This window comes from Anser anser, assembly GCF_964211835.1.
Source record: "Anser anser genome assembly, chromosome: 1".
Taxonomy (NCBI): domain Eukaryota; kingdom Metazoa; phylum Chordata; class Aves; order Anseriformes; family Anatidae; genus Anser; species Anser anser.
In genome coordinates, this window is record NC_139720.1 from 41,185,181 (window position 1) to 41,206,548 (window position 21,368).

Below are 21,368 nucleotides of genomic sequence, written 5' to 3' on the forward strand. Positions count from 1 at the left end.
TGCTTGCAGGAGGAGGGCTGGAGGAGCTCCGAGGTGAGGGAATTGCCTCCTCGGAGGTTTTATGGCTGCAGTCACAGAGGGGGAACGAGAAGCAAGAGCCACACGCTGCAGGACACAGCCCCGTGTCCGCATGTGCAGAGCGAGGTGCCGTGAGTTTTATAGCACCGTGCCCCACCCCGGTGCAGTGCTCTGGGTTTGCAGAGGCTTCCTGCTTAAATTCACATCTTGCTGCCTGATGGCAGCTCGTGAGCATCAGCCGCGCATCTTCAAGCAGCAACAGCATCTGCCGGACAGCGGGCGAGTGCCGGTCAGTGAGAACAGAACGGACTTGAACGAGGACGCCCCAGTTGTTCGGGCTTAACACTGCTTATTTCAGAGCAGGAACAGAGCCGTTATCAGGGACAAAAATAAATGCCAGTTGTTGTTCAAAGCCTTCAAAACAAAAGCAGGAGCAGGGCACAGCGAGTGCCCTTCTCTTTCCACTGCCACCTCTCCCATGAAGCAGGGGAAGACAGAGGCACGTGCACCCTCCGGACACATTTATTTTAGGAGCCAAACTCTGGGCTGAGCTTCAGAGGGGTAAAACAAGAACAAGCACGGGTGGCTGACCTCTCTGAGAGCATGACAAGCGGTGTCTGCTGCCCCTTGTTGCAGGGGTGCTGTGTGTGCTCAGGTGGACCCGAAGCCACTCCAGCCCCATGAGGCGGCTGCGAGCCCCCTGGAGATGCTGGCTCCAGGTCGGGGTGCTGCCTGCTGCGGGAGAAGGATGGGCTTGAAGGACACAGGAGCTGCCGGGGGGAAGGCTTGCTCAGTGCCCACCATGGGACAATCTCCAGGGCTGGCTTCATTGCCCCCTCGCTTGCCCTGCTGTTGAGGAGCGAGGCAGAGTTCAGACCTGTGGCTACCCACTGACCATCAGGGTGGGCTTGTCTGATCCCCAGAAGGGTCGTGCTCAATCAGAGCACACCACATAACCATCTGCGACCTCAAAAAATAAGCCAGCTGGTGCAGAAGACCCACGGTCCTCCTGAAAGCCCAAAAGACGAAGCAAGCCTGGTGTGTCATTCCCCTTTTCAAGCTCACATCTGGGCAGCTGAGCCCCTGCAAGGCGCCGACAGCCTGGGCAGCTGCTTTCAGCTGCTCTGGTCGGGGCTGAAAGGAAAATAAAGTCCCCTGTGCTGTTATCAGCAGGAACATAAGGAGAGAGCTTGAGGTGACTGCAGAACAGTCAGGCAACAGAAATGACACAAGTAATTCTTTAGAGATAAAGGGGGGAAAGAAACAAAGAAAACTTTGCAAAGGCAAACAGCACTGGTAGAGCACCTGTGCAAAGCAGAGCAGAAGGCATCTGGGGCTCAGGATGGGCAGACGGCGTCTGCTGCTTGGCTCTGACTTTTCCAGGCAGTCTCTGAACCCAGAGGAATTCAGCAGAGGCTGCTGGTCTTGGGTGCATGGCGAGCCCACGTTTCTGGCTGCAGAAAGCAGAGGCTGACAGCACAAGGGGCAGGGGTGGCGGGGTGGCTGTGAGGGGCTGCAAGGTGAGCCGCCCCTTTGCAGTTCTCCTCCTGGGGTTCAAAGGATGGGATTTGTTCAGACCCAGCTGGGTTTCCACAGGAGAAAACCCCGAGCCCTGCTGCTCCAGGGCTGTGATATACAGGAGGCACAATTCCTATGGTTGCATTGCAACCTGAACCAAGGAAACTAACTCGCTGGCAGGAAGACTGTGGCTGAGTGGTTTCACCACATCTTAGCACCATGGGGTAGCAGCAGAAGAGGATTTTGGAGGAGTCAGGTCCTGAGGACCTGTGGCTGGAGCTGCTTCCCCAGCGGGGCTGTTTCCATGGGGTTTCGGAGCAGCTGACCCTTCTGGCTCTGCCCTCCTAAAGCTTTGTTCCGCATTCAGTTTCACAGGATGAAAAACATCATTACAGCGGCTGAGCTCCCAGAGCATAACATCTGCTTGTCATCCGAGGCCAAGAGAGATAAGGAGGGGAAGAGAGAGAAACAGAAAGCCAGGGGTGCACAAGGCAGGGAAAAAAATAAAACAGAATTAAGCCAGTGCAGCACTCCCCTTTCCCAGCTGCCCTGTTGCCAGCCCGGTGCTCACGCAGGAGTCAGCTAGGCAATGCGAAGCCTGGCTCCCGAGCAGCATCTCTCTGGATCTGCCCAGCCTGGCGTGGCTTTCCTGCCAGCAGTGATGTCCCCGGCGAGCAAACCAGAGCTGGATGTTCTCCTCTTACCTGCTGTAAGAGGTCCTGCGTCCTCTGTCTCCGTAACTGGTAAATGCCGCCTGCACGTGGGTGAGGCACCTGGAGAAACACCCGCTTTTCAGGGAGATTTTTGGTTGCAAGCCACACACAGGTGCCACCTTGTGACTCCCACCTTTGTCCTACAGTCGACTCAGCTGGAAATAGATCGTTAGATTTACCTGTTTCTCTCTATTTTCTCCGTTATTTGCTATTTATTCAATACAGGCAGCGTTGCTCATCCTACAACATTTCTTAATGACAAGGGAGAAAGAGCATGACAGAGACTCATTCACGCAGAGCAAAATTTATTTGGAAGTCTCTGTTTATTTACTGTGAAAAGAATTAAATTAAAACCAGAAGGGAAAGAATCGAAACTGAGAAAAAAATTCTCCAGAGACTTTCTCCTCCCTCGGAATAGGACGCCTGACTGTCCTTTCAATTTGCTGCTCTGCACTAAATGACTGCAGCAGATTTATGCCAGTGTAAGGGAGCTATTAATTAGCCCCCGAGATTTATTTTCCTCTGGAAGAATGCAGTGTCTGGCTTTGTTCCAAGAGGGACAGGCCTCCTCTCCGGTAACCAGAGGCTGATTACCAAGACGTGAGATCGGATGCTCCAAGAGGGCCTGTCTGAGGGGGCAGGCTGGGGAAAACGCAGTCCTTTTGAATCAGAGCTTTGCGGAAGGCGTAGTTGTCACAGCAATCCAGTCGAGTCGCAGGCAGGGAGGACAGGCACCGTGTTGGCTCAGCTCTCGTACCACAGGCTGACAAACAAACGTTAGGTGTTGCTCTGAGGCTCCTCGCAGTGCCCGCTGGCTCGGTGTTGCAGCCACCGCGCGCTCCTGCCGCTCAGCTGCTGGGTCCTGGTTTGTGGTGTCAGCCAGCGCGTTCCCCGGGGCTGACGTGGCAGCAGGACCAGGTGGGGACAGCCCAGGGAAGGGCGGACACAGCTTCACCCCAGCTCGCAGCGGTGACCCGCGGGGCCTCTCCTGCACGTCGCAAGAAGTCATTCTCCCAGTGCACTCAGTGCTGGCGCGGCCTCGCCCTGGATGCTGTGCACTGTCTGGGCTCCACAGCACAAAAAGGGTGCTGAGGTGGTGAGGATGACAGGGCTGGTGTTGGGGCTGGCAGGCGTGTCCCGTGAGGGCAGGCTGAGGCCCTTGGGCTGCCTGGGCTGGAGACAAGGAGGCTGAGAGGCGACCTCCTGGCTCTCGGCAGCTTCCCGAGGAGGGCGAGCGGGGAGGGAGGTGCCGGCCTCTGCTCCCCGGGACACCTGGGGACGGCCCAGAGCTGCGCCAGGGGGGCTGCAGGCTGGGCACGAGGAAAATCTCTTTCAGGCATACATTCACCCAGGATAAGGCCAGCATAAAGTCAGTGGAGGTGATAAAAAAAAAATAATAAAAAGAATTAATAAAAGATAAGCCCCTCTTTACACATGGCGAGAAAGTGGCTCTATGGACATCTTTAATTAAAATTTGGGAAGGAGAATAAGTGGCTGGAAAATACCTGTTCAAGACAGCTAGAAGTAGAGAAAAAGCCTAGAATACATGAGTAATTGTGATTAAAAAAAGTTTAATTACTCTCCAGAAGCCATCTGCTATGTGCTGGGTGACAGAGCCGTAGCAGAGAGGTACAGACGTCTGTGGTTTTCCAGGGCCAATGCAGACTCCAGTGCGAGAGCTGGATGCAGGACATTGGAGCTTCCCTCCGTAAATTAAAAGGCTCCAGCACATGGCAAGCCTATAGAAAACTCCTGTGCATCTGCAGCTCTTCCATCGGCACTGCTCCTGGATCCGAATGTAGGTTGCGCCCCTGGTGTGATGCTATTCCCCCGCACCTCCCCGGCCGCCCTGGTGTCCCCGTGAGGTGACGGAGCAGGAGCAGCACGCAGGAGCGGGGACAACCTGCACCTGGGAGAGCCTCTTGTGCAGATGTGCTGCCAGCTTCCCTTTCTGCCTCCACTCCATCTCTGGAGCCACTGCGGGACTGCTGGCATATTCCAGGGAGAGAAACAGGGAGATTTTTCCCAATAGCTTTGGGGAAAAAAAAAAAAAAAAGGCTTTTGGCTTTTCCAAAGTTCAAGCTGCTGTGCTTGATACACACAGAGCAAAACCACACTAGGAAAGAGGGTGCCTTTTTAATTTGCATTAGCATCACAGGATCTGACAGATTAAAATGCTACAATAAACAAGGCAAATATATTTTAATACATTTGTGGTTTGGATCGCTGACAGCTATTAAGAATGCACCTCTTTTTGTGATGGAGAAAAGGCCGGAGCGAGAAATGTTTCCAGCAAGATGCTGCTCTATGCGATTCAGCAGAGTGAAGGCGAGCCTGGTTTATGCCCTGCTGTTCAGTAACAACTCGCTTGCAGGCCCGACTCGCTCTGAGCACGGCAGCAGTGCAAGCTGCTTACCCAACTGCTGCAAAATCCCATGCCTGCGGATCCTACCTGAGGCAAAGCAGAGGCTCAAAGCCATGGTTGCAAACCTACTCCAGAAATGAGCGGGGTTATTCCTACAGGAGAACAGAAAGCAGCAAACAAACACCTCCTACCCACAGCTACTGGCGGTGCAGCTGGACCAAGTTCGCCTTTCCCAGAGCAGCAGAAAAAGGCTGGGTTGAAGAAATGTACGGGGGCAGGTTTAAATATCGGGTTGTGCTCTAAGAGACTGGCTGGGGAGAACAAAAAGAGGCTGCAATTAGGGAAAGGGCCAGTTTCTGCCTTCCAACTGGAGGATATAATATGCAATATTTTAAGACCGTGAGTAGGAGTCCTTTTGTAGGATAATTCACAGGACCGCTCATTACCTCCGCTGGAAAGCACAGCAATTCTTAGTCAAACTACCGAGTTACTTTAGGACAGCGCAGTGAAAAAAATAAATAACAAAAACCCAACAAAGAGCCAGGTTTGCAGTATGCATCTCAAGAACTGGACACATGCCAGTCATTTAAAGGTTATTCGATCCAGCAGCTTACTCGATAATTTCAGGAGATTTGAAGCTTGCCGTTCCTCCGCTGGCGCTGAGGAGACGCTGTGCAGGGGGCGAGGCACGAAGATGGCTGCAGCACCTGGCTGCATGGCACGGCCCCACGGCCCTCGCCCAGTGCCATCTCCTTCACCTCAGCCGCCCTCTCACTCCCCCTCCTCAAAGGGAAAGGGGGGGAAAATACAATACAAAGGCCTCAAGGGTTGAGATAAGGATGGGGAGATCACTCAGCAAGTATTGTGACTGGCAAAACAGACTCAGAGTAGGGAGACAGTAAAATTTATTGCCTATTACTAACAAGTTAGACAAGTGACAAACAAAGGAAAGAAACCAAAAACGCCTTCCCCCCATCCACACTCTTCCACCTCCTTCCCCCAAGCAGCGCAGGAGAATGGCGGTATGGCTGTCGTCAGTCTGTGGCGCTTCATCTCCGCCGCTCCTTCTCGGTCACTCCCTGCCCTGCTCCCCGTGGGGTCCCTCCCACGGGATGCCGTCCTTCCCAAACTGGGCCTGCGGGGGCTGCCCACAGGCAGCAGCTCTTCAAGCACTGCTCCCACACGGCTCCGTACCACGGGGTCCATCCCCCAGGAGCAAACTGCTCCAGCACGGGTCCCCCACGGGCGGCAGCTCCCCCCAGACCCCTGCTCCTGCGTGGGCTCCTCTCCACGGGCTGCAGCTCCGGCCCGGGGCCTGCTCCTGCGGGGGCTCTCCATGGGCCGCAGCCTCCTCCAGGCCACATCCACCTGCTCCACCGGGGGCTCCTCCACGGGCTGCAGCGTGGAGATCTGCTCCGTGTGGGACCCGTGGGCTGCAGGGGGACAGCCTGCTCCACCAGGGGCCTCTCCACAGGCCGCAGGGGAACTGCTGCTGCGTGCCTGGAGCACCTCCTGCCCTCCTGCTGCACTGACCTGGGGGGCTGCAGGGCTGCTTCTCACTATTCTCACTCTCCCAGCTGCTGTAGTGCAGCTGTTTTTTTTTTTTTTTTTTCCCTGTCTTAAATCTGCTCTTGCAGAGGCACAAACAACATTGGCTCGGCTCTGGCCAGCGGCGGGCCCCTTATCTAACATGGGGCAGCTTCTGGATTCTTCTCACAGAAGCCATACCTATGGCCCCCAGCTACCAAAACCTTGCCGTGTAACCCACTACACCCGTCCCCTCCAGGGTCACCAAGCTCAAAACGTTGGGGCAGCCCTTCCAGGGGACCCCGTGCCCAGCACCGAGGTCTGCTTTAAAAGGAAGCCGTGTGGAAATGACCGGCCGCTGGTAACCGCTGGAGCTGTTAGTGACACCCTACTGCCTCTCCAAAAGGGACTTACCACACCGACAGTCATACACAAACTCTGGCTGCGGGGAGGACTTTCTGCAAGAGCTCTTTCAGCAGATGACAGCTTTATCACGTACCACAAATTCATTTGCAGCTACCACTTTTTGTACTTTGGGGCTTTTATTCGTTACTTTTCTGCCTTTTAAAAATCAGTTTTCAGCTTAATTCTTAGCTATTATTCAATATTTTCATCGGTGTTAACTAAACCCAGGGAGCATTTGTGGTTTTAGCCTGGATTAAGCCTTTATTCCTCATTGTTCTAAATGCATGAAAGTCAACCGCGTTGTTTTGTTTGATGCTCTCCATGCCACAGTGAATTCTGTGCAGCTACGACTGTAAATGGGCCACATCACTCATGAATTACTAATCCCCGTCACTCACATTTTCTGGGGAATATATACTATATTTAGTCCTTAGGCTTGGAAAAACAAAGCTGGAGAAGTTTGAGGCTCTTTCTCTCATTAGGAGTCCTTAGAATGCTCCCTAAAAACTGGCAAGATAATTTCACCACCACATATAAGTGCAATTCATTAACCATGGTGGAAATTAGACCCTTGAATTGAGAGGCTAATTAAGATAATTAGATATAAAGCCTGAAAGGAAACTACACAGACATTTCTTAAAATCTCATTTATACTTATGTAAATCTGGACCAACTCCACCGTCATTTTTTGGATTTATACCCGGGTAATTGAAATCACTACTGAGCTCTTTAAAGCTCTCAATATCAGCAAAAGGCACTGAAGTAAAACAATTAGTAGATAGGTTACGTTTTTCACTGTTACTTCTAGCTGAACTTAATATCACAATGCTGCTATTTCCAAAGGTAATTTGCCATTCTGGTGGGTTATTTATTAAAAAAAAAAAAAAGTGATGAATTTAGCAGGCCATCATCAATTTAAAGAGCTGCCAACTTTTACAGCATTAGTAAATGAAGAGAGCTGAGAGGTTTCAGCTTCGACTGCTGCCTCTTCCAAGATGGTCATTACTTTTAATGAGCGGCCTGTACTGTGCTTCGTTGTACCACCAACTGCACCGAGATCATCGCTTGCAACAAGCGAAAACACTGAGTAAAAGCTCTGCACAAACCACATAGAAAAGTGGACAAGTTCAGCTGGGGGGAGGACAATTTAACTATACAGAGATACGAAATTGAGCAGCGTGCCTCTTTTGTGCAGTTGGCTGCTGTGCAGTCCCCGGGACCATGAGCCTCTCCTGGCTTGTGTTTAGCAGGGAGCACTGGGCAGATTTCTGACGGCGTGACCTGCTCTCCCTTCATCCCGTCAGTGATATTTAGCTGCAGACAGAGCTCTGCTGGTCTGTCTTAAATGGAGCTGATGTGAGCTGAAAGGCAGCCTGCCTAGCCAGCAGCGAAACACTGAGCCCTGCAGTCTGCCTCTCCCTTACGCCCCAAATCCAGATGACTGCGTAATTGTCGTGAGGAATATGGAGAGCTCGTGGCATGAGGGCACACACCCCCATGCCTAAAACCTGGGATATAAAAGCAGGGATTCAAAAAACAGAAAATCTAACCTCTGTCCATTAAAAAAAAAATCTACAACAACAAAACACTGACAACAAAACCCCCACCCAAACAATAACAAAACCCATGCTATTCCATGCTTTGGAGCTGGTTTTCCTGTTAAACCAACAGCCTGCAGGAGACCAGATGCTTCATTGAGAGCTTCTGGCAATCAGGTTACAAAAAATGTTAACAGCAAGGCAGGACAGGGAAAGGAATAAGGGCAGCAGACCGCAGCAGAAGGCCAGCCCTTTTACCTGTTGGTTTACACCCCCACATGCGTGCCTGCAAAGTCTCTTGGGACTCCTGGTTCCCCCGCCATCACTTGGTGACATGTCAAGCAGACAAGCAGTGTAGGGAGTTGCACCACCTCCACTTGGTAACACTGAACACTGTGATGCAGTGTCTGGGACAGTAAGGAGGGAACAAGAAAAGGGAGAAGAAGGGAAAGAAAGGGAAAAAAAAAAAAAAAGAAAAAAAAGAAAGGAAGAGGCTTCCCTTCATCTGGGATAAAAAAGAGGTAGAGGGGAGCCAGCTTTCTTTTGTGTAAATGCACCTGCATGGCTTTTGTATAGGGCACTCAAGAGCATCCAGGGCACTTGAAGCAGATGCGGCATCTGAGGTCAACATCTACTTTTGTTACTGATATAAAGTGTTGTGTTTCTTTTTTTTTTTTTTAATTATTTAATTTCTTTAAATTTTCTTCTTCAGAAGCCTTTCCAGAGCTGCTCGCAGCAACCGAAGAGGGGCCGCCAACCCCAGGGTGGGGGCTGTGCCCCCGGCAGTGCCGGTGGCTGGCCTCTGAACGCCTGCCAGTTCTGGCTCCTGCGGCTTTGGCAGCTCAGTGGGAACCGGCGTCATCGCCCTGCAGACAGCAGATATCCCTGGCTGGCTCCACAGGCGTGCTGCTCTCACTGAAACCAGAGACGAACGCAAACAGCCCCCCTCGGCCCAATCCCCACCTCCCCTTCCCGTTGCACATCACTTACAGCCGGAGTTAAATGTGTTGAGTCGATGTAAGCATCTTGTCAGCTTTGTGAGTTTAGGGTCAGCCCTTCCCAAGTGTCCTTTGCCTCATGCACCCAAACCCTTCACACCTCCGTGCCAGGGGAAACTGCGCTCGGCAGAGTATCTTGCATGTTGGACATAAATAAAGAAAACATAAAACCTGAAAGAGGTCTCCTCTCTTTCTCTCCAATTATGCAGGGGAGTTTAGACTCCAGGATTGCATACCCTGTATCCTTTCCATTTGTGTCCTGGCATTTGATTTTTATTTATTAGGACAAACCACTGCACGTGACCTCTTTCAGCATGCAGTGAAGCTAGGCAGCTTTCCAGCTATGCGCAACCCAGGGCATGAGACCACTCTGCCCTCCTGAGCCTCCAGGACAAAGCCAAAAAAACCCTTCCCCGCCTTCCCAATTCCATCAATGCTCTAGCATTTAATGTCACCTGGTGACACACTGGCATGGCTGTGGTTTTCCAGTAGATCTCCTTTGCAGCAGCAGTTGGATTTTAACCAAAAGCTGTCATTTGTTTTATGAGCAACAATATGCATCAACCATTTTTTTTAAACAGAAAATTGGGGTTTCGGTTGCTGATGGCACATGATTCAGTTCTCTCTGACTTTCCCATATAACCTTCAGGATATTAGTCAGCTTTTTAATACAGTCATGGCTCTCTGTTCTTTTACTTGCTGCTAGAATGCTCCGTCAAGGTAGCTGTGGAAATTAAAGTTCAGAACACGTTAAACTCAGAACATGATGGCAACCTGGCTACACCTAACATGTCCACTGCTGTGAATAAACGCACAACACCCTACACATTCAGGAGGGCTATAGAAATGGCAGCCTGTGAATTATGGATTAGACAGCTGTCATCCAACCAACCTAAATCATCTTTGATACCAGAAAAACTCAATCCCCAGAACAAAACAAAGGGTTGGTTTTGGCCCAGTGGGACAAAATCTGAACAAAATCGCTTCTTCCTCTTCTGTACGTTAGGGCTTATGCATTGAAATCAAAGAACTGTGGATTAGGATCCCAATAAGTATCTGGTATTATTTTGAACCAGAGGTTTGGGATGGGCCTGTTGTTAGTAAAAACACAGTGTCCAGTCTTTTCTAATCTCCAGTATCTGTGGGGAAAGAAGCAAAATTCCGTAGATAAATAAGTAACATACATATTGGACGCATTTTAATGGAAGCTGTCTTCCAAAACGTAGACCGTTTCACGAGGACCATTAAGGTTTAGCAGTGAAAGCAGAATCCCAACACTTTTACCTGTGCTGGTGATTAACAGGAGCACATGTCGGGATTACGCGACACACAGAGCCCACTAAACGGTCCCCATCTCTGTGTGTTTAATTCTCAGCACCCTCCCGTGTTACGTGGCCGGTCGGCTCACAAACCAGACACAATTCCTGACACAAATTCAGATACGATTCCTGACAAAACCCCTGCACCAGCACCCAGGTGTGGAGGCTAAATGGAGAGCTCGGAGCCGTGGCAGCACCTGGGGCCTGCTGCGTGCGGCCTGCCCATGCCCCGCGGTGTGCAGAGAGGTGCTGGCGGCACGGGAACCGCTGTGCCGTGCCCTGCAGCCTGCTGCTAGCCCTGGGCCCCACACCCGGCCCACGCCCCTCTCTGTGCCTCCTGGCAGCCATCAGGCCCCGTGCAGGCCCTGTGCCTCTCCCGACGCCGAGGGCAAGGCTGGATTTAGGAAGAACTTCTTTACTGAAAGAGTTGTTAGGCATTGGAATGGGCTGCCCAGGGAAGTGGCTGAGTCACCATCCCTGGAGGTCTGTAAAAGACATTTAGATGTAGAGCTTAGTGATATGGTTTGGTGGAGGACTTGTTAGTGTTAGGTCAGAGGTTGGACTAGGTGATCTTGGAGGTCTCTTCCAACCTAGACGATTCTGTGACTGGGATTCTGTGAAACGGGGCTCCAGCCTCACTCTGTTTCTATTTCCTCACCACGGCGAATGCCGAATGCAGCAGATGGGCGCGTTCCTCCCCACGGCTTGTTTGTGCCAGATACTCTGCTCACAGTTTGTTCCCGGCTGCTTGCAGTTCAAGCCTTGTTTAGTGGCTCAGGGAAACGGAGGAACAAATGCATGGCTGCAGCAAGGGAGAGGGCCCGGCTTGTTGAAAGCATTGCATTTGAAACATTTCACCATACTGCATGCAGAAATCCTTTGTTTGTGAGGGTGTTTTTTTTTTCCTTTATTAGAAGGGAAAGGAACATAAGAAATTGTATCTGCTTCCTTACTAACATCTCAGTTTTCCTATGCTTGTCAGAGGTAAAAATCAGAACAAAATATCTATCTGAGATCCCGGTAAAAAGTTTTCCACAGCATATGAAGATAATTGAGAGGCTGAGTGGAGGTCCAAATACATTTCTTTTATATTTTTAACACTCTGTGACTGCGTATGCAACCATCCTTGGATTCTCAGAGATTTAAAGCATGGCCTGAAACCTTTATGAATACGAAGCCCACTACTATCTCGTGATGAAAAATTAATCACAGAGGCATTAAGCGACTCACCCTAGGCTTTGCAGTAAATTAGTGGCAGCTATGATAAAACCTCAGGGTCTTAATGTCTGTCTCCCGATCAGCCAATGTCTCTTATCCCATGATATTTGACAACCCTTCCTGCAGAACACCAACTGTTGGTTAGTCATTTCACTAGAAATGTAGGTTGCTGTACCGCCATTGCACTAACTATATCAATGGCAAACTACTTACATGATGACACTGAACTACTATAAAGACACTCTGGAAATTTTTGGTAAATAAAAACCAATAAATAAAAACCAGCTATGATCAAGTCTAAGCTATTAATTACAGTGAAAAGTTTGAAAAGTTATCAGGACTTGCCTTCTTTAAATTGAATATTCATACCTGCTATTCTCTATCGAATCATTCAATGACTCTTGTACTAAAATAATTTCTGAACAGGGTAATTAAAATATATGTGAACAGGTAAGTAATAAGTCAAGAGCCATTCTGACATCTAAGGTTTTAACAAAACATGACAACGCTCAACCTTGAGGAAAAAAATATGTATAAGTAATGGCCAGTGTCACGTGGCGCTTCAAAACAGTAGAAGGCAGGCAAATCAGAGAGGGAAAACATGACTTGTCGCATTATGGAAGCTAAAGAAAGGTGCACACACACACACACACATCTTCCTACAGATGTGGGTGTTTTTATGAGTGGAACAAATTTATTCGAAGCTGAAAACCAGAGCGTTTAGAGAGCTCACGATGACAAGTGCAGTAACATTAGGAGCTGTAGAGGCAGCATTTCAAAGCAGGAGCATTTATTCTAACTTTTGATGTTAACACCCACTCATTCTGACAACAGCAACCCAGAGGGCATAATGATGAGAAATTTATTTCTCTGCTTTTCGATATAGATTCAGACATTGTTATAAACCTGAACAGTACCAAAATGTAAAGGTAAAATTGTTGAAAAGCTTTACAGTTTATGAGATACTAAACACAGCCCGCAGATTCTGCTGATCTGGGACCCAACTCTAACCTCAGGCACACATTGTTATAAAACTCTAGAAGACAAAATTCATTGTTTTTTCCCAATGGTTTGCAGTAATAGATTTCCAAGATATTCAGAGGTGTTTGTCACATTTTTATTTTAATTTGATCTTTGCAGCTAGAATGTTACAGCCAGAGTCAGGCAATTCCTGAATCAATACACAGTTTTAAAAGTCAGATATTAGTCATATTCATAAAAACTTACAGACACCATAGAATGAAAGGTTAGAACTGAAATATGTTTCATGTAAAGCAAGATAATTTATGAGCTTGTTTATGCATTTTAATATTTTTTTGTACTGTGAAAATTAATTAGAAGTATTAATTAGGAAAAATGTGTAGATCTATATAACATAACAATAAAATATAATTAAAAATTGTACTGATGTTCTATCCATAGGTTTGGTATCTTTGGTTTAAAATCACTTGAATACGTTTGGATTAGAGGTTTGGGTATGAAGATGCAGAGGTAGAACTCTGATGTTTTCAGCAGGGATAAACCACTAGACCTCTTTTTGTAGGTATGAGCGCCAGCTATTAAATAAATAGGACAGTATCAATAAGAGAGATTGGTATATGAATTGCTGGAAACCTGTGATTTCAGAATAATTTTTCCTCTTGAAATGTTTCAGTCACATGAGAAGTCAGAATGACAAGAAAACAGATTTTTTTCCATACAATTCAATAAAGAGACTAAAAGCCCTGAGCTCTTCTTATATTTCACAATGTAAAATAAACTTAAATGTCCTAGACAGGCTTTCTACACTTAACACAAGTAAATTTAGATTAATTATCTAAGGCCTAGTAAGTGGCAGATTTATCAGACGATTTATGAGTTCAATAAGAGTTTGTGCAATTATTTTCAAAGCAATAAATCCAGTAGCTTCTAGGCTCCACGTCTTCCCATTTACCACATGCCCGTAATGTAAGCTTGCCCAGCACTTCCCAGACACAAGCAGTCACACGAGCTCAGGCCAGGAACCCCTTGCCACTGAGGCCAGGGAGTAAACCCAAGTTTTACTGACGACTTCAGTGTGTATCTTGCAAATACCTGAGGATCAAAAACCATTCCAGAGGCTCAGAGCAGTGAGGACAAGCTGTTCTATCTCAACAAATCAAATCCACGCCCAGCCATTTCTGCATCCACCCCTAGACTCTTTGAGCTTCACTAATAGAAATCTGAATCGTTATCTCAGGGTGTTGCAAGTTTATGGCCCACACTGCTTTGGTAGACGCAGATGGGCTCTCTCCGGGGCTCCTCCCAATGCTTTCCGAAGTAGCTACTTGCATACTTCAGCACAGGAGAAAATTCGTTTCAGGACTTTATTATTACTATTTTTTTCCCCCAATTTGGCATCTATCTCTTGCCACTCTTCCAAGCAAACAGAAGAATATGATGTCTTCCCCTTCTTACTGCATCCCCAGGGAAGGCAGTATAGGAGCTGTGGCTGCTTCTTCCCATTTATGTGTACCACTCTATACTCTTCCTTCTATATGACAATCCTTTTCTATGCTATATTCATCATTCAATTTACATCTTCCCTTCTCCCTTCCTTTCAAACTGGGTCTTATTATCTCCTGTCTTCTCTTATTCTGGTCCCTCCCTCTCTCCACCCACACACCCATGCAATTACCCCTAAATTATAACGTCCCACGATCTCTACAGTCAAGCAGAGAGTAGAAGCAATGACCCAGTGATACAGGAGAAGAAATTTTCCCTCTTCCTGCCTGTTTACTGATCAGCTCCTTCTCATTGATCCAAGCCATCTATCTTCTATCACACTTAGGACTGCAGCCAGGATGGCGAACTTTTGAAATGGAGTATGAGACACAGTGATGCTGATAGCGCTTGCTAATAACCATCACGGCTTAGAAAGTGCCTCTGTGAATAATGTTGCAAGGTGCTAGAAATGACTCAGATTACAGCGAATGTACTACACATCCTGATTTCCAGTGCTTGCTGCGTTTCAAGCACTGGTTGTTTGGAGGTTCCACAAAATCCCTCCACTTACCCACACCTCAGAGCTTGTGAGCTTTGCTGAGTTGGCCATATCCAAAACAGCGCGGTAAGCTGCGCTGTCTCACATATAACTTTGGCACAGTAGGCCATTTCTTATATATGATTGAGCAGCTTTTGTATTTTTCAGTCCATACATGTCACCAAAATGGATCACATTTTGGAGACAGCCCAGCAGCACCTGGTATCAGACCCAGGACAGGAAGCAGGAGATTTGGCTTCAGATTTTTTTTGCTCCCTGGCTCACATCTCTTTCCAGCTCTCTCAACAAAGAAGAAACTGGAGAACTGCCCTCCCAGCAGTGAAGCAAGGGGACAGCAGAGAAGCTCAAATAAAAGATCAGACAAAACTAAGGTGAAACAAAGTGTTTTTTTCTAATTTCTTTTTCTGAAACAATTGAACTGCTTGGCTGAAATTCTCCAGGTATGTCAGCGGGAAGCAGTCACTCCTTGCACAGTGTGGGAAAACTTCTGCCCAAGAGAACATTCAGGCTGAATTACAAACGCTGAAAACCGATTCTTGTTATGGGAAGCACAGGACAATTTAAGGACAATTCTAACTAAGAATTACAATTCTACAATTAAGGACAATTCTAACTAAGAATTGTCCTTAAAGTATCACAGTTCTAAACCACTCTGGTTTTGATGTGGAAGTTATGCTGAAAGGCTTCACGTGTACAAAATCATCAATCAGAAAATCAAATAAGCTCCCCTTGACTTTGTTCTGCGAGCTAAGAATGAGGCAAACAACAGACTTCTGGAAGCCTGAAGTACCAGCAAGGCTTAGAAGTGCAGCAGCAGCTCCGGGCTGGAGAGCAAGGCTGAGCCGGTACCCCCAGGAAGGGCAGAAGCAGTCCTGCAGTGGGGGGATCCACTGCCACAGCTGCCCCAGTAATTAAAAAAAAAAACACAAAACACTCTTGCCAATAAACATCTCTAATTCAGTCAACACTGAGAGCAGATTATGTTTTTTGCAGCACTGTGTAACTACTCTGTACTTTTTTCAATACTGCATCGGTAATGAAGAGCCTCAGAGTATTTCTGGGTTTAGGAAATGGATCCGTGTCGTTTATTTGCCTCATGAATATAATCCAGCAGCTTCCACAATGACTTTCATTGTTCCAAAAGCCTAAATATAATCCTCATACATGATACCAGACACGTATCAATTCTAATGGTAAAATCTCAACAGACGTAACTCTCATCCGGAGCTGCCTTTTCCCCACGTACGCACAGAAATCCCTGCCATGTGTTCACTCTGTGCATTTACATCTTAGGGTAATATTGAAGCAGATGCTTAGTCTGGAAAATGAAGACTCCCACTGAAAGTAGGTCATGATTATTACAAAAAGAAAGATCCCCATGCTGAATTGTTTTACGGGAAATCTCAAAACAAGAAGAGGTTCGAGATTCTGTTCTGTAAAACAACACATTTTTTAAATACCTTAAGTGAAAATATTATCCTTTGTAGTGAGCTCTGCTGTAGGTGGCTTAGGAGGCAGCCACACAGGAAGCAATATTACGGATGTGCCCTTAATCCTGCACTGAATCAAAGCTTCCGTGTAATAGGTCTTTTATCTGCTGCTGGTTTCATGAGAAATAAACTCTCCGCTGAACCAGCATTTTCTGTAGAAAAACTATTTGCTACTCATTCTGCCAGAAGTGTTTTTAAACAGAGGGCACAGCTCAACTCTTTTTTCCCATCTATCACAGGCATAAGCATTACTTCCAAAGTCTGGTCTTCCAGCAATTCAAGTAATAACAAAGCCACTATATATTGAATCTATTACATATTTGCTGTCATCATTTTTAGTTTTGGAGTGGTAAAATTAAAATTCTTACTCCTGAAAGCAATTATTGGTTTAACATTCTCATAGGGAAGCATGAGGAAAAAAAAAAAAAAAGAAAAAGTAATTTGTGTATTAGATCCAAGCATCTATTTCTAGCTTCATTAACAGACTACAAATGCTGCCTTACACAGAATGCTGCAGCAGAATTATAATTGTGTTAATTGCAGCCAGCATATTTCCAAAGCCACTGTTTACAGATTCAGACATTACTCTCTTGATTCGTTCAGTCTTAACAGTAATAATGAAATAAATAGCACACAGTAAATAAAGCTAGTACTCAATCTTTGTTCTTAATGGTGATTGAAAAATTTACATATTTCTTAGATTTCAAGAAAATTCAACTGCAAAAGTCTCTTCACTTTAATATTGAGCTAACTTCTCTCTTAACATGAGATTTAAAAGAACCTTCAAAAAAAAAAGACACAAGGGGACAGATTAACATAAAAACTTGTAGAAAAAAGTAGTAAGCATAAAAATAAAAAATAGAAATAAAAAAGGAACTTTCTACAGCTAATAGAAGACTTGTTACATAACAAAAAACAAACCTAGTACAGGCTCAGGTGAATACAATTCTCGTGCAATTGTAGTGCATATATCAAGGAGATATATGCAAGTGAAGAATTTAATCTTCCTTAATCTTCTCGTGTGGTATGATTAATCACCCCCCTGTGGACTTTGGAAGACTGTTATAAAGATAACAAGAGAAACAATATAAAAGTACCGCAGTACACAACAAAAAGCAATTCACATTCAGGACTGTTTTAAGATAACCTTAGAAAGCTTTTGGTTTAGAGGCAACAAAGAATACACCTTTGTAGCTCGCATACTTTAGACATAAGCATATTAAATGAAGAATGCAGCTGACTGATGATTACATCTTTAATATTAAGTCACCCAGTTATTTCCAAACGGCAACTTTTATTTGGAACCAAATCTGCAATATCACTATGGCACCTGGCTCCTATTTGAACTAGCGGGGGAGAAAGTATCTCACTGATTTTCTCAGCATGGGCCCTACTGTCTACCATAAGGCAGGTACCATTTCTTCTTAAAAGTGGTTGTTGCCTTTTTGGCCATTTCTGCTTCCCAGTATCGAAAAAATCCCTTATCGTTTCCTCCTAAACACATATTTTGCTCCCAAATAAACTCCCTCTTGCAAATATCTTTCAATAACACGTGATTTGTTACACAACAGAGTAATACTCTTCGTGGCAACTGGTTCTTATTAGCAATACTGGGTATAGCTGCCAAAAAAGACTAAGGGTTAGTAATCAATTAAGCATGCAAGAAAAAATAAAGCTATATATACACCATATATACCATGTTTAGGTTGCATAACTTCCACTAAAGGAGTTAAGCAATACCCATCCGGTAAACAGGGAGCTGGTATCATGGATGATCTATCAGGAGGGCCCGAGGAAGGTGCCAAGCATCAGGCTGCCAGCGTTAGTCAGTGCAGTGGTTTCAAAAGCTTTCTTTTCTTTTCTATTTTTTTTAAATATACATTATTATTAAAAAAAAAAAGAAGCTACCTGCTTTTATATGTGAATCTGCCATCTGACAAATGACATGACCTTGCTTAAAACACACCTACCTTTCTTGTGGCCCGGGTGAGAACCTTTAAAATATTTTGATGCATTTTATGTGTGGTAGGTTTGCTAGGGGCTGCAGGAAGGAGAGTTAAACATCAACATTTGCTAAAACCACTTTTATTTTTTTTAGACTATTACAATCTGTATGCCAGTATTCCACATTGAATTTCAAGTATGGACCTGAGTTCACACATGTTCACATGTGCCTGGCTTTCATTTTGTATGGAGATCAATCCATACTCAAGCACAAAACAAAAAAATCTCTGGGAAACACTGCAAGAAAGGAAAACAAAACAAAACAAATCCAGCATAGGTTTGTATAACCTTAGTGCATGCCCAGACATACTGCTGGTGGTTTTGACTGAGGAAACATTCATCCCAATGAATGGCCTGGCGCCCAAGCCAGGTAACCCTCAGGTCTTGCCATTTGTCCCTGCCACAATGTCAAGAACTCACTCTTAAAATCACCTCCTCATCAGCTGTTAGTGGGCAAACTACATTTATATATATAGCTGTAAAATCTGGGAAAGGTACAAAATGTCACGAATAATTGCAGCCAAGGCTTAGGTACCAATAAGCAGTAAGAACATGTGCCAGGCCGAGCAGGCTGACTTGGTGACTGGAGCCTTTACGAGGGACATCGGCTGCTGTGCCTGGTCTAAGTGGGACAGGAACATCAGCAGGGGACATGTGGCTGGACAGTGGGACAGATAAGAAAGAGCTGAATCCGGAAGGAAATCTGCTCTTCTCACCGAAGACTAAGCTAATGCTTTTATTTTATTTTTTTAACCCTTGAACCTGTGCATGTCTCGTAATGCGCTTAGACTCCAGGATGAGAAACCACGCAGCCATGTGCCGAACACGTAGCAGCCCAGGGGAAAGAGGTGACATTCTTCTCCATGGAAAAGGAGTGCCACTTTGCAGTTCTCTACAAAAAACAGGGAATCTATAGTTCAAAAGTGAAAACTGGTTATTCACAAGATATGAACCTGCTGGGAAGTCAATGAAAAATAGCACCCAGCTCAGTAGCCTTCAGACTCAAGAGCTTTCACCAAAAAATAGGTCGGTTGCCAGATGAAAGAATAGTGAAAAAAAATAGTTTTATGTAATTTTCACTTTTAAATTCCCCTTTGTATCGCTTGTATACAAAAATAAGAGTTTCATATGTCATCAAATTTTTGAAGTTTCTGGTTCTCAAATGTAAGAATGACAATTTAAATCAAACAGTCAGAAGAACAACCACATACTGAAATATTTTTATCTTAACCTCTTTTCCATAAAGTTGCAGTAAATTTGAAAGCCTGCAAATGTGCTGATGGTATAGAATAAGGTGAAATGATACAGTATTCCCTTTTTTATGCCTGTAATTAGAGAACACCCCACTCCACAGACCAAAGAAGCTTCTGTAGATGGCCCACACCACTGCAGACTTCACGCACTCCGTACCACAGTTGTTAAGACCATCTTGAGGCAAATCTTCATTCCTTGGCCAGCAAATTGGTCAGCAGCGTGCACAGAGGGTGCAGAAAGGTGTGTGAGAGCAGAACTGTTTCAGGAACTGTTTAACTGTTTTAACTGTTTGTTAGGAAGTCAGAATACAGAACCCGACCCCCTGTGACTGTGCCTAGTCCTTCCTGAAAGAAATCTCTTTAGCCAACACTGACCGTCACTGACATCTGCGTATGGAAACCAGTAAGAGAATATTAGTCAGGGGGAAAAAAAAAAAAAAGAACATTTTTTATAGTACCAAGAATACATGTAATCTTTCAACAGTAAGCTGAGGGGAAAAAAAGCATTGCTGCCAAAACACCTGAAACAACAGTGGTAGACAGAATATCCTGAAGAAGCTGAAAAAGGGAAAGCAACAGCATAAATCAATGGGAAAAAAATCTGATTCGTAGTTGTAAACATCTCAGGTATAGCAGATAGAAGTTTTTGCCTGTAATTTTAGATATTTAGATATTGAATGGTAAATTGAAAAAGTGAATAAATCCGTTATTCTAAGTATTACACAATACTGGCAAGGGCGCATGGAGAACCAGTGTGATACCTCCATCAGCTGTAGCCATTCATTTACAAAGCCTTCCCTGTCAAACTACAAGTTTTTAAGACACAGCAGAAAAGGAGGTATATTCACACCCTGGTGATACTAAGCTTAGAGCAAATCTTACCAGGGTGAAAATGCTGTGTGAAAAACAAACAAACAAAACCAAGCAGAAAACACAGAATAAAACCCCTAGTGATTAAAGTTGGAACTGAAACACTGTCCTAGGTTTTTCACACAAAACTGCATTATTACCTGTGTAAATATTCCCCACGATTACACAGCCTGTTTGCACAGGAGCACAATTCAGCCCAGAAGAGCAAATACTTGTACTAAATAATGTCACGTAACCTAATTTGCCAGAGCAAATGCTGGCCAGTCACAATATGATTTTCTTACTGCTACTAGTTGGGCTGATGCGAACCCAACGGAGGACAAAAATGCTGCATCTCACATGAGCTGGGCTGCCTTGGCTGGTCACCAGGTGCCCACGCAGCTGCTTACCTTACTCCCTCTCCTCAGCAGGATGGGGCAGAAAATACGATGGAAAAAGCCTTGTAAGTTGAGATAGAGAGATCACTCAGCAATTACTGTCATGGGCAAAGCAGACCTGGCTTGGGGAAGATTAATTTATTGCCTATTAATAACAGAATAGGACAACAAAAAGTAAAAAAAAAAAAAAAAAAAGAAAGTGGACACCTCCCCACCGCCTCCCTTCTTCCTCAACTCCAGTCCCAATTCTTCTACCTTCTCCAATCCCCAAAGGGTACAGGGGAATGGGGGCTGTGGTCAGTCCCTAATGGTTCAATGCTTCGTCTCCGCCGCTCCTTCTCGGTCACTCTCTGCCCCTGCTCCCCGTGGGGTCCCTCCCACGGGATGCCGTCCTGCCCAAACTGAGCCTGCGGGGGCTGCCCACAGGCAGCAGCTCTTCAAGAACTGCTCCCACACGGCTCCGTACCACGGGGTCCATCCCCCAGGAGCAAACTGCTCCAGCACGGGTCCCCCACGGGCGGCAGCTCCCCCCAGACCCCTGCTCCTGCGTGGGCTCCTCTCCACGGGCTGCAGCTCCGGCCCGGGGCCTGCTCCTGCGGGGGCTCTCCATGGGCCGCAGCCTCCTCCAGGCCACATCCACCTGCTCCACCGGGGGCTCCTCCACGGGCTGCAGCGTGGAGATCTGCTCCGTGTGGGACCCATGGGCTGCAGGGGGACAGCCTGCTCCACCAGG

The 21,368-nt window shown here is 46.3% G+C and overlaps 1 long non-coding RNA gene across 1 annotated transcript in view; it reads left to right on the forward strand.

The window, feature by feature from the left end:
* Positions 1–20,695, forward strand: part of LOC310900590 — a 37,212-nt gene extending 16,517 nt beyond the window's left edge. The window contains exon 3 of the long non-coding RNA XR_014585255.1: positions 8,797–20,695. This is a non-coding gene — a long non-coding RNA (uncharacterized lncRNA). The remainder of the gene's footprint in view (positions 1–8,796) is intronic.
* The last annotated feature ends 673 nt before the right edge of the window (positions 20,696–21,368 follow it).